Raw genomic sequence first — 15820 nt, 5'->3', positions numbered from 1 at the left:
CAAATTACAGCCTCCTGTATGATGGCATAAATAGTTTCAAACCCTTGTAGTGTCTCCCATACTGAGGAGTACACTAATGCCTTGTATAAACACCTATACAAGTATATAGACTCAACTATACCTGAATGGATTAAATTAGGATCCCCACTAAGAAAACAAACCACCCTGTTGGACATCTAGCATAAATAGATTATACAACAAGAGAAAGAAACTGCTGACTAAGAACAAGAAGGAAAGGACGTCTCAGCAGAGGAAAGATACCCTCCACGGCTTGAATAAGCAAATTAGACATCTTGTTAAATCCTCCAAAGCTATCTATAAAACCAAATTAACATCCCTGGCTAAGGATAATCACAAGACATTCTATAACTACATCCAAAATCTTAAAGGGAAGACTGAGATTTGTGCCGAACTAGAAGTGGACGGTACCACTCATATGGAACCTGTAAAAATTGTCAACCTGTTAGTAGACAGGTTTAGTGAAAACTTCACTCCACTATCCCCACCAATCATACCCTAAAATGTACCTGTCACCAGTCCTCTACCTAGTATCTCCAATGAGCAGGTTATAACTACCTTATCCTAGGCCAAAAACACAGCTTCTGTGGGACTGGACAAAATCTCATGCTGCTTACTAAATGGACTAAAACAGGAGCTGGCAGACCCATTGGATACTTTCTTCAAACACAGTCTATGCACTGGCTTCATCCCACTCAAATGGAAAACTGCAACTGTGATCCCTTTGCACAAAGGGGGTCCATCAATCAACACTGGGAATTATAGACCCATAAGCCTAACCAGTCTTATCTGTAAGGCCATGGAAAAAATTATCATGGACCTAATCAACAAGAATATAGGAGACCTTCAAACTCTTGACCTGACCCAATTTGGTTTCATTAAAGACAGGTCATGCTTGTTAAACAAAGTGGACTTCTTTGAAAATGTTACCAAAGCCTTGGATGAAGACACAATAGTCCATACAGCCTATCTTTACTCAGCCAAGGTCTTTGACACTATACTCCACTCAGGCATCATTAATAAACTCACCCAGCTTGGTGTCATTAGATGGGTAGGCAACTGGCTTACTGACAGAATGCATACAGTCAAAGTAGGGGTTATGATTCCATCTCTGCCAGTAGACCTGTTACTAGTGGTGTTCTACAAGGATCTGTGCTGGTTCCACTTCTGTTTGGGAGCTATTTCTCAGAAGTTCAGGTGAAAATAGATGGACTGTGGCTTACCAAGTTTGCTGATGATTGCAGACTGGGTGCAGTTATTGAAACCCAAAATGATGTCATCATCCTACAAAGAGGTCTTATGCAGACAAATGACTGGTGCCAAAGCCATAGGCATAAACTTAATGCAAAAATATGTATTATCATAGTCCCCTGGTAAAGGTGAAGTCCCAGCAAATTACAACATTAACAATACCCCCTAAGTTCAAACCCATTGGAGAAACTTGGGAACGCAGGTTGATAGCAGCCTTAACTTTGATCGTCATGTGTCTAAAGTAGTGAATATGGCCTTTAACATTATCCATCTCATAAGTAAGGCAATAGGATCCAAAATGAAGGAGGTTATAACTCCTCTGTACTCATTCCCTCATCAGACCAATAATAGAGTATAATGCTCCCTTCTGTATGTAGCTCATCAGACATCTGCAGCAGCTGCAAACCCCTCAGTGGCTTCTCGCCAAAAAAATTCAAGGGCTTCATCACATGACTTACATGAACAGACTGAAAGCACTGCCACTATATTCTGTATTGTATAGACTGCTTAGAGGCAACTTGTGACTGGCCTACAGAGCAGTCTCAGACCCTGCCTTAATGGAAATGCTGTGTATCTGCAAATCAAATAGGATAAGACTCACTTACTCTAGAGACATTAAACTAGCCTGCAACATAATCAGGACTTGATGGAGAGACAAATATGCCTCCCAGAGGCTGCCACTTCTCTGGAACAAACTCACAATTCAAGTTAAACAGAGCTCCTCAATAGCTCTATTTAAGTGTAACTTGGACAATTGGATGATAAGCCATAAATTCACCCCGGGGGTTTCACCTATGTCCCTTTTGGATACAGGCAGTAGATGTTGATTATAAATTTGTGCACTAATGTAGGCTATTTCATAGGCTATTTCTAAACTTGCATGATAATATAGGCTATTTCTTGCAGTCTATAAGGGAAACAAGGGTAAAACATAGCTAGGCTTGTAAAAGCCTTAGGGCCAATAGCCTAGTAACCTCCTATGATACTATCATACTATGTAGACATTAAGGTGTATATTATAAAACTTACAACAGCCATCCACAGGTTGGCTACAGTCAGACATCTGCAACCTACCAGTGAAGATCCTCAGCTTCTTTCAATGCAGATCATGATAAAGGTGATGGACTTAGACAGCAGTCCAGTGTAATTCAATTCATCTGTGGTGCCCCCTCACAGTCTGATTCCATATCTCAATCATGGTAAAGTTCCTGGAGTTTCCTCATATCCTCTGATTATGTCCAGCATGGACAGTGAACATGTGAGTGGCCTCCTCCTTGGTCCAATTTGGTGCCCAGACATGCAGAAGCCTTCTTTCTTTCAAGATCCTCAGTCTTGAAGGTGAAACTTATTCCAAAAAAAACACCTTGAGAAAAATGTTAACCAAGGTCCCACTCAGTTAGCTGGTAGCAATGGTATGAGCAGTAAATGTATCAAAGTCGCATTTTAAAGTTACTGCATATAGCATTGTATCAGATCATTGGATGGCATCAGGCATTTATTACAGAAAGTCCTATTTACTGATACCTACTGAGTAGTTGTGCAGAGCACATTCCTATTACACTAAGCTATTGGTTAATGCACCGAATTTTGAGAACTTACATGAATGTGTGCAAATAGGATTCTAAAACATTTAATGTTAATGAACCTCATTAATTATGTATGTCATAGATAGTACTAAAATCTGTATGCAAATAACTGAACTCACCTTAAGGTATAACTGAATTACAGCTAGCTTCAAAGGTAAGCTGTCACCTGATGGCATTACTGTAGTGGAACAGATGGCAGTTGTTTATATTAAGACAAACCATCCTCTTTGTGCAGGTATGAGCAGAACTTTCTTGTTTGATATCCTAATGGGGTTGGTCAAGTGTTTTGCACATTTCTTAATTATTATTTTATTTATGCACTGTTTTCAATATTAAAACCTTAAGGCTAAAATATAAAAGAAATTGAAAGTCTAATGTTGGGCATTACAAACTTGATGTCAGTGAAACATGGCGACACACATCCAGCAAGGGAGCTGCCATCCCCCTGCCCCCTACCCTTATACAAAGTTTTAGGTATGTTGCAGGCCTTTGTGTGGATCAGCGAAGTGCAAGCCCCCTGATAAACATTATGCTGTCTGTTTTTTTTTACATGTCATTTTCTTAATAAAAATTGAAAAACAAATAGATCCGACATATAAAGTTGGACCACATCACACTGTGGGTGGCACTTGCTACTGTACATCCTTGTATGCCCTAAAATTAGCAATCATCGAATAGACTCCACATATCCCATATCTATGGTACAATTACTCTGTTTAAATCAAATCATACATCTTGAAATGAATTTTTTGGCTAAACTATCTGGAGTGCAACCTGCCTGTGACAAATGAAGGGGTGCAGAATTAAACAATATGCACACAGGTGGGTAGATGTGCATCAGGGGACAAGCAGATTTTCCATATATGCAGTTGTATGGATAAAAGAAAACAGCCCCAGTGAATAGTAGATAAAAACGGAATTAAAATAAATCTGTAGAAATTTGTGATTACTCTGATTACTTTGCAATGCCTCTGGTATGCTTACAAAAACTGACAAGATCTGAGGGTCTCCATAAGTTATATATTGTCTGATACTTAGTAATATATGCACTATAAATATGAATGGAATAAAAATATATCTGTATTCATTTCTGGTTAATCTGTACTTTCTGTGGTATGTTTAAGGAAACTGAAAAATGATGAGGATTTCTGTAAATTGTAGGTTCACTGACTAGTTTACAAATACTCTCTGATGCTTAGTAAAATAGTAGTAGCTCTCAGTACATTTAAGTTGATAAGAACAACATGAAGACAGCTTTGACTGTTCATTGTTTACTGTGTTGATATGCAACCATGAGTGCAGAACCATTCATTTTAATATGAATGTCTATTTTCTTCAATGGTTCTGCATAATTGTAACTGTGGAAACACCTTTGCTATAGTAATAAGTTTGTGTGGCACAATGGTTATGTCATAGTCCTTTACTTCTGACATCCACTATGATGGATTGAAATCCCCTGTATGACCTATGCAAATGGTTTAATGGAGTGTTATATGTATTACAGATTCAGAATTTTTTCATTTTCATTTTGTTCTTCCATACATAACAGTAATATACATGAAAAGGATTATTTTTTCATAGCTTGGTATTGCAAATAAGAGGAAAACGTCAATATGTGAGCCCCCCATATAAAGTATAATGTGTATAACACACTGTCTTCCAGATATTGAACAGAAGTAGAGCAGACAATTTTTTCACAGAGAGAGAGAATGACTTTATAATCAGGGCTCTGTGCTAGCATGGCTGCAACCTCCTTGGACAGATTGAAAAGGGTCCCCTACAGAATTTCAGAGCTTAAAACTTTGAAAATCATATGGTTGAAGACCATATGATCGAAGTTTTAAAACTTCAAAATCCTGAATGGAGATCGGCATACAGCACAGAATGGGAGATTTCCCTTTTCCTCGCTGTAGTGTGATCCTGGAGTTGGTATATTTAAGTAGCAGGGGGTGTGGGGGTGCAGGGGGGTTGCCCCCTGCAAAAACATGTTTTGTGATGTGTTGACTGCTTTTTTGGGGGGGTTCTTAATTTCAAGATCCCAAGATCTCGCGGTTTTGAATTTGATAGTCTGAACCTCAGGATTTTAGGATTTCAAAATTAATAAGTGAACCCAATGGGAAATACTGTGTGGAAGAATGACAAACATGATCAATGCTGTGGCAGTCACATTAGATCCAGGGAGGGCTGTCAGCAACATTGTTCTGACATGATCTTCCATGGAGCTAACAGAATATGCCACTATGAGAGGATGAGGGATGCCACTGGAGGTGGCCCACCCTCGACTCCCATGAGTGATATGACTGTGTTCCTGGCATCACCTTGTACCACCAGTCATGATCATCAGATACCCAGTGGAGGTATTAAAGCAGGTGTTCCAAGATGTACATGTATGTCATGCATTTAAAAACATTGCAGCATACACACATTAAGTATATTTATTTCACAAATATTAATGTGTTATTATATATGTGTTCCAGCAGCAGAATTGCAATGGGAACATGGAAACACAGATGATGTAGATGCCCAGCATAAATGTTATGTTATGTTATGGTATGTTATCTTACCAAAGCAGTAAATACATAACACTCCCAGCAACATGTGTGATGTTTTGGTTTTTCAGTTGCATAGGTCCTTCAACATCTGCACAACAGCAACATATTATGTGTCTCTCCACATACTATTACTGTGATAAATAAATTTTTGTGTCTCTGCCACCTGTCATGATAGTGGACTACACTCACATGTTGATTTGTTACTGCCATTGTAACCCACAGATACAACATCAGAAGGCATGTGCCATAAAGATGCACATAAAGACAGACCAAGTATAATTGTACACCTTATTTAAAGGCTGCAGCACTTTGTAGCACAGCTTTGATGTATGATATTCATGTCACTGTTTTCCATACACGGATAAATCTGGACATGTGCATTATTTGTCACATAAGTATCTCCATATCCTGTTAGTGTGTACCATAGTTGTCCTGTGCCTCTGACTGAATTCATGACTGTGCAGCATATGCACATGTTGACATTTGTGTACCTTGTCATACTATAGGATATGCATTGCAACAAATTATATGGTCTCTAAAAAGGGAAAACATAAATAGTGAGACATTCCATCTGTTTAATACACGCCACTATTGATAATCTCATTTGTGTCCTTCATGACTACTGTGCTCTTTTTCACCAACCTAGAGCAACAGCAATTTGCACATCAGCTTTGGATGATCGGTCTCTATTATCTCCTGTGTGCTATACCTCTGTTGAAATGCTACATGACAGCCATTAATGGTGATGTTTTGATGTCTATGTTTCCCCATGATAATTGTATTTCAACCCTTACCACCAGCAGTGAAGTCACAACAGGACATGTCTGATAGGATTTTAGTATTTGTATTACTCCCATTGTCATATGTGTTCAATATGTAATGCACATGTCATCTCCTTGTTATATAGGGTCCCTAAAACATGCACAGGCATGACATCATGGTAAGTCCATATCTCCCATTTACATTGTAGTCATGTAGCTGGCCCTTGTGTCATTACTAAGCTGCATCATATAGTTTGTGTGAATGTATGTGACCTGTGTCATATGTCTCTTCTTGTATCATTTCCTCTGTCTGCATCCTCCAGTAGCCCATCCACCAATCTTGAGGTGGGATGAGATGAGCTATACCTTCATAACATGGCCCATGGTACACAGCCCACTGATTTAATTATATTGTTCAGCCCAGAAGGGGACATCCATGTGGATCATGCTATAGCCTCAGATATGGAGGAAAATGTGGCCGGACATTCTGATGATATGGGGACATCAGATGCCAGACATGATGAGGCCTGTGACCACCTGTCACATGTAGAGTCTGGTAATGATGGTGACTTTTCCTCATGATGCTACACTACTGCTCATCACAGTACATATGAGAGTTAGCTGATGTCCATGGACACATGTCAGAGGGTGTCTACCTACTTTTATAGGCAAATGAATGTGCACAGTGACATCATGGATCTGACCTTCATGCACTTGCTAATGCCACCGATCATATACCATACCAGCTCTGTGTATTACATGAAAGTCAGGAAAAGAGACATGGAGAGGTCATTGCAGCATTGGCTGCACAGCATGACAGTGTGTTATCTGTTGCATGCTCCATTCGAAGACTTGTTATGGCAGTGCTAGAGAAGTGCCATAATACTAACTAGGTGTTAACTTTACTAAGTAGATTACTTCTGGTGGGGAGAGGCAGACCCCCCCTCTCATTAGACCCACATTTGGCCATCGGACATCAATGTCTGTGTTGCAACATGCACACACATGTGCTCTTGGTCACTCCACTGTGAGCCCAGCAGTAACATCCAGATGGTCACATCACAGTCATATTCCATCACACACTGTGTCCCCACATGCTAGTGTCACCACATCCAGCTCATCGGTAGACCAACGTGGGCTGAGTGTTTCTGGATGAGGCACAGGCAGCCTTTACCTGATGTAGCAGGGGCAGCCAGGACTGTGATGAGAGCTGTCAGCAAGACCACCTGAGAGTAACACTGACAGTTTATTCAATATGTGCCCTGTTGTGTCTTCTGACCCTGTGGCAATGATGACTGGTGTGCTGACCACTGAGAAAGTAATCTGTAGGTGGTTGGTGAAATGTCTGATGCCACAGGATTTTCTGATAATTTTTCTGACCTAGGTGACAAAATTCAGTAGTTGATATGTATTACCTCTTTGACATTGACATGTGTTAGTACTGCTATTGATAGTAATGCAATATGTGATATCATGCTTTCATGTCTGCATCATTTGATAGTGAACAGATGGAATGTTTACATTTCAATTTTTCTTGTTATCTGCCTTTCACACATGCACTGCTATACCTCTGTATGCATACTTGTATCACTTATGGCATTTTAGTATGGTAACTCACATGCCTAACACCACCACTTACAGCATTTCTGCATAACTGTTTCTATTTTCAATTGCCATGCTTGCTTGTATTTCTCATGTGAGCCTTCCCATATCTGACTGAATCTGCACACATATCCATATAAACCTATTCTGCATGTATACTGTGTGGTCACCATCACTGATACTCTACATGTTTGCACATATATTGCCTGGATATGACTCATGTTGCAGTGATAACATGTACAAGTGAGGCAACATTGTTTTTTTTCCACGCACTTGTTTTGGGGTATGTTTTTTTTCTGATACATTCCCATGAACATTATGGTCTTAGATTTCTTGTGATAGTAGCTGATTGACAGGTCATGTTCCATACCATTAATCTGTCTGATGATATCCTACTTGTCCAATGACAGTTTCTGTTGTGCACTCCTCATACATCACACACATGCCTGTGTGCTCCTGTTTAGTGATGTACCTTGCAGACAGTCCTGCTGCATTGCTGTTTCCTTTCAAAGTCAAAATCAATGTCAAAGTAAACTTTATTGCCATTTAGAACTGCACACGTGTAGCCTAAATGAAATTTTGTGCATTAGCTCAATTCTTGAGATTACAAAGGAAAGTGAAACAACACATACAAGCAGAGGAATGAACATAACTAATAAATACAATACTACCCAATACTTGCAAGAAAGAGCAGATACATTTACCAACAGTCATATACAAAAAGAATACCCTCTGCTGAGTTAAGTTAACTACTCTATTTAACTCATTCCTTCCAGTACAGCTCTCTTGAGTGCATACCTTTAACTCCCAGTGGATGTGACTTGAGACTTTAAAAAATAAAGTTATCACCTTGCAGTTTTAACAAATTATCATAGAGATAAAATATCAATACAATTGTGTTTTCCATCGTGCATGTATACCTTATATGTAACACAGTTTTGGAATTATTAATCCTAAAATGAACAAGTAGTATTTGATGCCTAGAGGTGCAGTAGGAGGTAACTGCAGAAACACCTGGAGGTGCACTCGGCTGTAATGAGGTAAAGTAATACAAAACACACTACTGATTGAAATAGCCAAATTATTTGTCTAATGTTGCACTTAAATGAGTTAAATAATGCTGACTATGGATATAAAAAATAAATAGGTTCATAGGTTAGTACTAGGCTAACTGCCCTTGTGAGCCATATTTTAGACCTAGCTAATTATCTCCTGTGAGATTCAAACCATGCATCTTGTGTTTGGAAGGCAAACACCTTAACCATTAGGCCACCCTCCCAAGTAAATATTGCACTTACTTGGAATATATTGCACAAATAAGTAAAAATTGATTTATTATATGTCCAGACCCCTGAGACTTGTGCCCTAGTTCAGAAGTCTAATTACTGTAGGGTATAAACTCTTATTGAATCTTGTAGTCCTGCAGTGGATGCTGCGATATCTCCTGCTTGATGCCAGATGATTAAATAGTCCATGCACAAGATGCATGTTGTCCTGTATTATTTTTGTGGCCTTTCAGATTCTTCTTGCAGAATAATGATGTATCTGTGGAAGAGTGGAACTTGTTATTTTCTCTCCCCCCCTCACCACTCTTTGTAGTGACTTCCTGTCTGTAACTGTGCAGCTACCAAGCTACACTGTGAAGTTGCAGGTGAGGATTCTCTCTATTGCACCTCGATAGAAGGTGGAGAGAATATGAGGAGGAAGCTTAACTTTTTTTCAGCCTTCTTAAAAAGTGAAGGCCTTGGTGTGATTTCTGGACCAGTTGGCTGGTGTTTCCTCTGATATGTGTACACCCAGGAATTTTGGACTTTTAACCCTCTTCACATTCTCACCATTGATTCTGAGGACTGGATGCTTTGCTCTTATTTTCCTGAAGGCAATGATAATCTCTTCAGTCTTGCTTACATTCAGGACAAGGTTGTTCCCCTTGCACTAACTGATCAGTGATACCACCTCCTCACTGTATGCCCTTTCATTCTCCTTTGTGATGATCCCCATGACTGTGGTGTCATCATCAAACTTGATGATATGGTTGGACTTCTGCTTAGCATAGCAGTCATGCGTCAGGATGGTGAATAACAGTGGGTTGAGAAAACATCCCTATGGAACCCCAGTGTTAATTGTATTGCACTTTGATGTGCTCTTACCTGAATACACCCTCTGCGGTCTCTCAATCAGTAAGTCCAGGATCCAGTTACAGAGATGTTTACTGATTCCTAAATGTGTCAGTCTTTCTATCAGCTGCATTGGTATCACTAAATTAAATGCAGAGCTGAAGTCTATGAACAGCATCCCCACATAGTTGTCTTTGCCCTCTAAATGCTCAAGGAACATGTGTAGAGCTACTGATATGGCATCAACCATGGATTGGTTAGCTCTGTATGCAAACTGCAGAGGGTGAAAATCAGGAGGCAGGCATGAGGAAATATGTTTTTTGATCAGCCGTTTAGTCATTAAGGCTGGAGGGAGTGGTTTTCTTAGGTAGTGGGATGATATTAGTTTCCTTGTAGCATGAGGGTACTTTTGGCATGGCAAGAGAGGTGTTAAATATTTGCTTGAGCACTGTACATAGTTGATCAGCACAGCATTTTAACACCTTGCCCAATATGTTATGTGGGTCAGTTGCCTTCCTGGGGGTCACTCTCCTTAGCTCTCTTCTTACCTCCTCTATGCTAAGGCTGAGTACTGCATCCTTCTCATCTGTAGGTAGCTACAGTGCCAACCTGTTGTTTCTTTCCTCAAATCTACCAAAGAAGATGTTAAAACTGTCCAGGAATTTAATGCTGTCCTCACACTGTGCTACCTGATTTTGTAGTCAGTGATCTCATGGCAAGAGAGGCGTTAAATATTTCCTTGAGCACTGTGCATAGTTGATCAGCACAACATTTTAACACCTTGCCCAATATGTTGTGTGGGTCAGTTGCCTTCCTGGGGGACACTCTCCTTAGCTCTCTTCTTACCTCCTCTATGCTAAGGCTGAGTACTGCATCCTTCTCATCAGTAGGTAGCTGCAATGCCAGCCTGTTGTTTCTTTCCTCAAATCTGCCAAAGAAGATGTTAAAACTGTCCAGGAATTTAATGCTGTCCTCACACTGTGCTACCTGATTTTGTAGTCAGTGATCTCCTGTATGCCTTTCCATAGTCTCCTTGCATCCTTCATGTCTTCAAAGTGGCTCTGTACCTTTCTGCCATACTCCTTCTTAGCCTCCTTTATATCCATCCTCAGATTACCTCTTGCTACACTTAGGGCTGCTTTGTCCTTAGCCCTGTAAGCTGTGTTTCTTTCCTTCAGAAGCTCATATGCCTTAGGGGTGAGGCGTGGCTTCTGGTTAGCTCTAATAGTGATACTCTTGGTATTTGTTACCCCATCAACACAGTTTGAAATGTGTGCCATCACTATCTCAGTGTAATCATCAATGTTCAAATGCTGATTCACTGTGGCTGCCTCCTTGAATATTTCCCAGTTGATTCTTTCAAAGCAGTCTTGTATGGCCTCCATAGTCTCCTTGGGCCATACCCTAATTTGTTTCTTTGTGAGTTTCTCACTAACAAGTGCAGGTTTGTAAGCTGGTGATAGCAAAATGGTATAATGGTCAGAGTTTCCCATTTGTGGAAGTTGCACTACCTTATAAGCTTTCTTTAAGTTTATGTACACCTTATCCAGGATATTATCACCCTTTGTAGGAATATCCACATACTGATGGTAGTGTAAGAGTACTTCTTTCAGATCTGATTTATTAAAGTCACCAGCTGCCTCATGTACAAAGTCAGGATATTTGCTCTGCAGCTCACCCATGTGATTGCATAGTTTATTTAGAGCCTCAGTGGTATTAGCACTAGGTGGAAAATACACCACAGTTTCACTGACCCCATTCAGCTCCCTGGGTAAGTACAACTGCCTACATTTAATGGACAGTGTTTCAGTGTTTTCTATTTGTTCATACTGGAATACATTAAAATTATTTTATGTTATGTATGACATCCAATATGTACACCTAATGGGTCATTTCAATTAGTTGTGATCTGTACTGCTGTTGTGGGACAACTTGTGAACATCAATATTTTCTCTGTGTACTTAAGTACCTGTGGCTTGTCATGATTCAAAGGTATTTGTCAGACACTACCATATTGCCTAAGCTTGGGAATATGGTTGCATCCTCCATAACCCATGCTTACTTCTTCTCCTCTGTGTCCTCCTGATCCTCAGTTGTTACTTGTCATCTTCAGACATCAGGATTACTTGGGTAGGTCATTGATACCAGCAGTAGGCAAATCACCATGTGTGGTTGTTAACATGTTAGTTAGCATGGTGCACACAGCAATCATATGTGGTGCCTTTTTAGGTCTGTATTGTAGTGCACCTCCCCTGATGTGTCTGGACAACTTGAATGTCTGGGCCTCTGAAGGCTGTCATTAGTTATGGCCCAAGTGAATAACTGTAGCCACCTGTTGATGGGAAGGAGGTAACACATATATCATCTTACACATGCTGGTAATAGGCATGTATTTTGATTACATCATAGTTGTTGTCCTGTACTTACTAAGTAGTAGTCACTTGAGTATTTCTCCATGTTGGAAAGCAACCCTCAGACCAATTTCCCACCATATAGTGGCATCATGGACACTACCAGGATGTATGACCATGATATTTGATATGATGCCATCTGCTGAGCACACCCACCCCCTTTCTATTTATGTACATTTCTGTTTTAGGTTCAGCAGGGGTTTTAATAGGAATGTTGATGCAGTCTATTGCACCAATGACATGGGGGAAGTTGGCACTGGCAAATAAATGGTGCATGACAGTTCTTTGCTCCATGACTGTAGATGGGACATGGAGGTAGTCATCCTCCTTGTTGCAGATTGTTGTCAGGAATTGTGAGATGATGTTACTGGCAACTGAGTGGGACACTCCTACAGCATCTCCCATATGCCCAAAGAACCATTATGCCTAGGCTCAGACAAACTTTGATTTCTACGGGTATGTGGTTACCTCACAATGTACATGCAAACGTGTTGGGCACACATGCAACACAGATTCTGCGAAAACTCTCTGTGTAATGAGTACCTATTGATTATTTTCCTGATCAGAGAGCTGGCTTAGCTGTAGCCTGGCTCTGCATTCGGTGATTAATTTCCATATCTTGCTGTATGGCCTGCAGTACCCCCAGCCTGTTCTAAATGCAGGTCGCATTTTTTTTTTTGTTTTTGTTTTTTGTTTGTGCTTTTTTGTGAGTACTTCTGGGGATTCCACAGTATTAAGTAATTAACAGATCGCTCTCATGGACTATAACTATGGCCTGTACTGAGTGCTTTTATAAAGTTGTCAGTGAAGCACTTCGTTGCATTTAAATTGCTTTGGGCATGCATACTGTGCTTTGGAATCCAATGGCCATGTGCAGAGTCTGTAATTATCATGCACTGAATAGAAACTTTCTTAAACTTCTTTTAGCATACTTTATGAAATCACACCTGCTGCTGATGTGCTGAAGTCTTCCTTTTGTGTGCTGCACTGCTCACAACCTTCTTTTTGAATCAGGCCCATTGTTTCCCTTACACCCATCTGACCATTCTACCTTAGAAGTTTTAATGACAAACAATGAAAAACTGTTGTAACTTAAGTAAATTAATATTAAGAATTCTATTTATAAATACTGTGCTGAATTAATTTCTTCAAAAATAATGGAAAACAACTTAGTAGGTACATATGCAAATGAATAGCATTTCTTGTCTTTATTCTTTCTTTCATTCTTTTGTGCACACTTTGGGAATTCATTTTGGTAATTACAAATGTTTAAAGTTTTTTCTACATTAATAATTAAAAATGAAAAATGAAAAATAAATAAATTATTGAAGATAATGATCAGAAATGTGTCACAATTTATGAGCACACAGCCAGTTTAATCATTTGTTTCATTATAGCCGACAAAATGCTAATCTGCCATGCAATTATTAGATACTCATCAAGATGAGAACTGCATATTTTATGTCACTAGAAAATAATAATTAAAACTGTATAACTTCTATAATAAGCCATCATAGCAAAATATTATGCATTTAAATGAAATTCCAGACAGTTTACATAACTGTCAGTACATTTTTACAAGATAAAACTGAAAACATAATCATCTCAATCACTCTTTGCAAACATTCAGAAAATTCTCATACAATTTTCCTACATTTGGTTTTAATTTGGAATTTGTCAAGAAAGGTACAAGCCAGCTGCAAAATTAAAAAAAAATGTTCCAAGACCTTGGTAAATACTGAATGTTATAAACGTTTTCAAAATTTGAGTAAAGCAGTGGTGCAGCAGTTAGCATTGTCACCTCACAGCAAGAGATTCTCCTGTTCAGTTCTCAGCTGGGATGACTTCTGTGCAGAGTCTGCATGTTTTCCCTGCATTTGTGTGGGTTTCCTCCCACATTCCAAAGACATGAGTCTGAAGCATTTCCCCCCAGGCCTCTGTTGAAAATGTGTTCTTTCCCAGTAAATAAATGTTAAATAAATAAATAAATAAAATATTCACTTACTTACACAAATTAACTTACACTTGTGTATTCCCCCCCCCCAGGCCTCCACTGAGAATGGTCTCTTTCCCAGTAAACAAATGTTAACAAACTACCTAAATAAATATTCTATTACTCATACAAACTAATTTACATTAACAAGTGTATTCTGCCACCCAAGCAAAATAAAAAAATGCCATCCAAATTTCTTACTACACTACACTACACATTTCTGCAGAATGCATTAATGATTACTTTTATTAAATAATGTAATCATTTTGGCTATGTTGTTGTGAAAAACATGAACAAAGTAATTCACTTGCAACAAGCAATCACACTGTATATACAAAACTAACCCCAACAAATTGAAATTTATCATAATAAACATATGAACAGCTTTTGGCAAAATTAAATTTATCCTTTTGTTCAGTACTCAGAAGATCACAGTTACTGTAAAAATATATATCAAATGATACAACCTTTTTCATTCAACTTTTTTTCACTTGTATTAACAACTTCTAGGACTGAATTCCATAACATGCACGCAATCAAACAAATTTTGCTGATATATGCACAAAGATTACAGCTAAGCTTGTAGTACGGAAATATGCCTCAATGAACTTAGAATATGTTGGTGCAAAACAGAATAAGCCAGTAGTATCAATGCATTGTCTAGCAACTAAAGTCACTCTGTAATTTATGAAATGTGTCTCATAAACCATAATGTGTGGTACCAAAACTACAGAAATTATACAAGCTCAATGCAAGCTGCAGGACATTTAAAGGAATACATATCTACAGCAATCCCTCTAGTAGATCCACAAACAGCTACAGATGTCTCTGTATGTTGTGCACTAACAAAATACATTTTCCAGAAAATATGGAATCCATCAGAATTTCTCCAATTTCTAATAAAAAAAAGAATAACGTTGAAGGCAATCATGGCTGCTTTGCCAGGGCTAATTGCAGCTAACAATTGGTGTGGGGCATGTGAGGGAGCACAGGTAATATACATACACAAAGAAATAGGGATATAAAAAAGCAGGAGCAATACACACAAGAGATATGCTAGAATAGGAAAATCCGAGGGACAGTCAGAGGGGCATGGGCATGGTTTTTGGTGGCAATATACCCCCCTTTTGGGGGGTAGAATAGAAGGAAAGGAAAAGAAAGGGGAAAGGGAAAGAGGAGAAGAGCAAACTGCAGGCATAGATTATAACAAATATCAGAAGACATGACAAACAAAGGTCAGAAATAAACAAAAAGGAAAGGTAAGGTACACAGATAGCACACTGTACAACGTGGGCAATGGAAAGGTGACAGTGTAGGGATGCATACCAGCCAAGGTGACATGCAGGAATACATATGTACCTATGCACTATGATGTTATGACATGTTGAAAACTGTGTGACAGTCATACCTGAATGTGTATGACTGATGGCAGATGCATTGTGTAAGGAAAGAAATAGGGAGAAGACCAGCAGAGGACACAATAGAACCTCCAATCATGGATGTGAAAGGCAAACAACCAAGCACAGTTC

Source organism: Protopterus annectens, chromosome 9.part0, assembly GCF_019279795.1.
Source record: "Protopterus annectens isolate FY-2018-M chromosome 9.part0, PAN1.0, whole genome shotgun sequence".
NCBI lineage: Eukaryota > Metazoa > Chordata > Ceratodontiformes > Protopteridae > Protopterus > Protopterus annectens.
The sequence above is the reverse complement of the archived record's forward strand: the minus strand, read 5'-3'. Positions refer to the sequence as shown.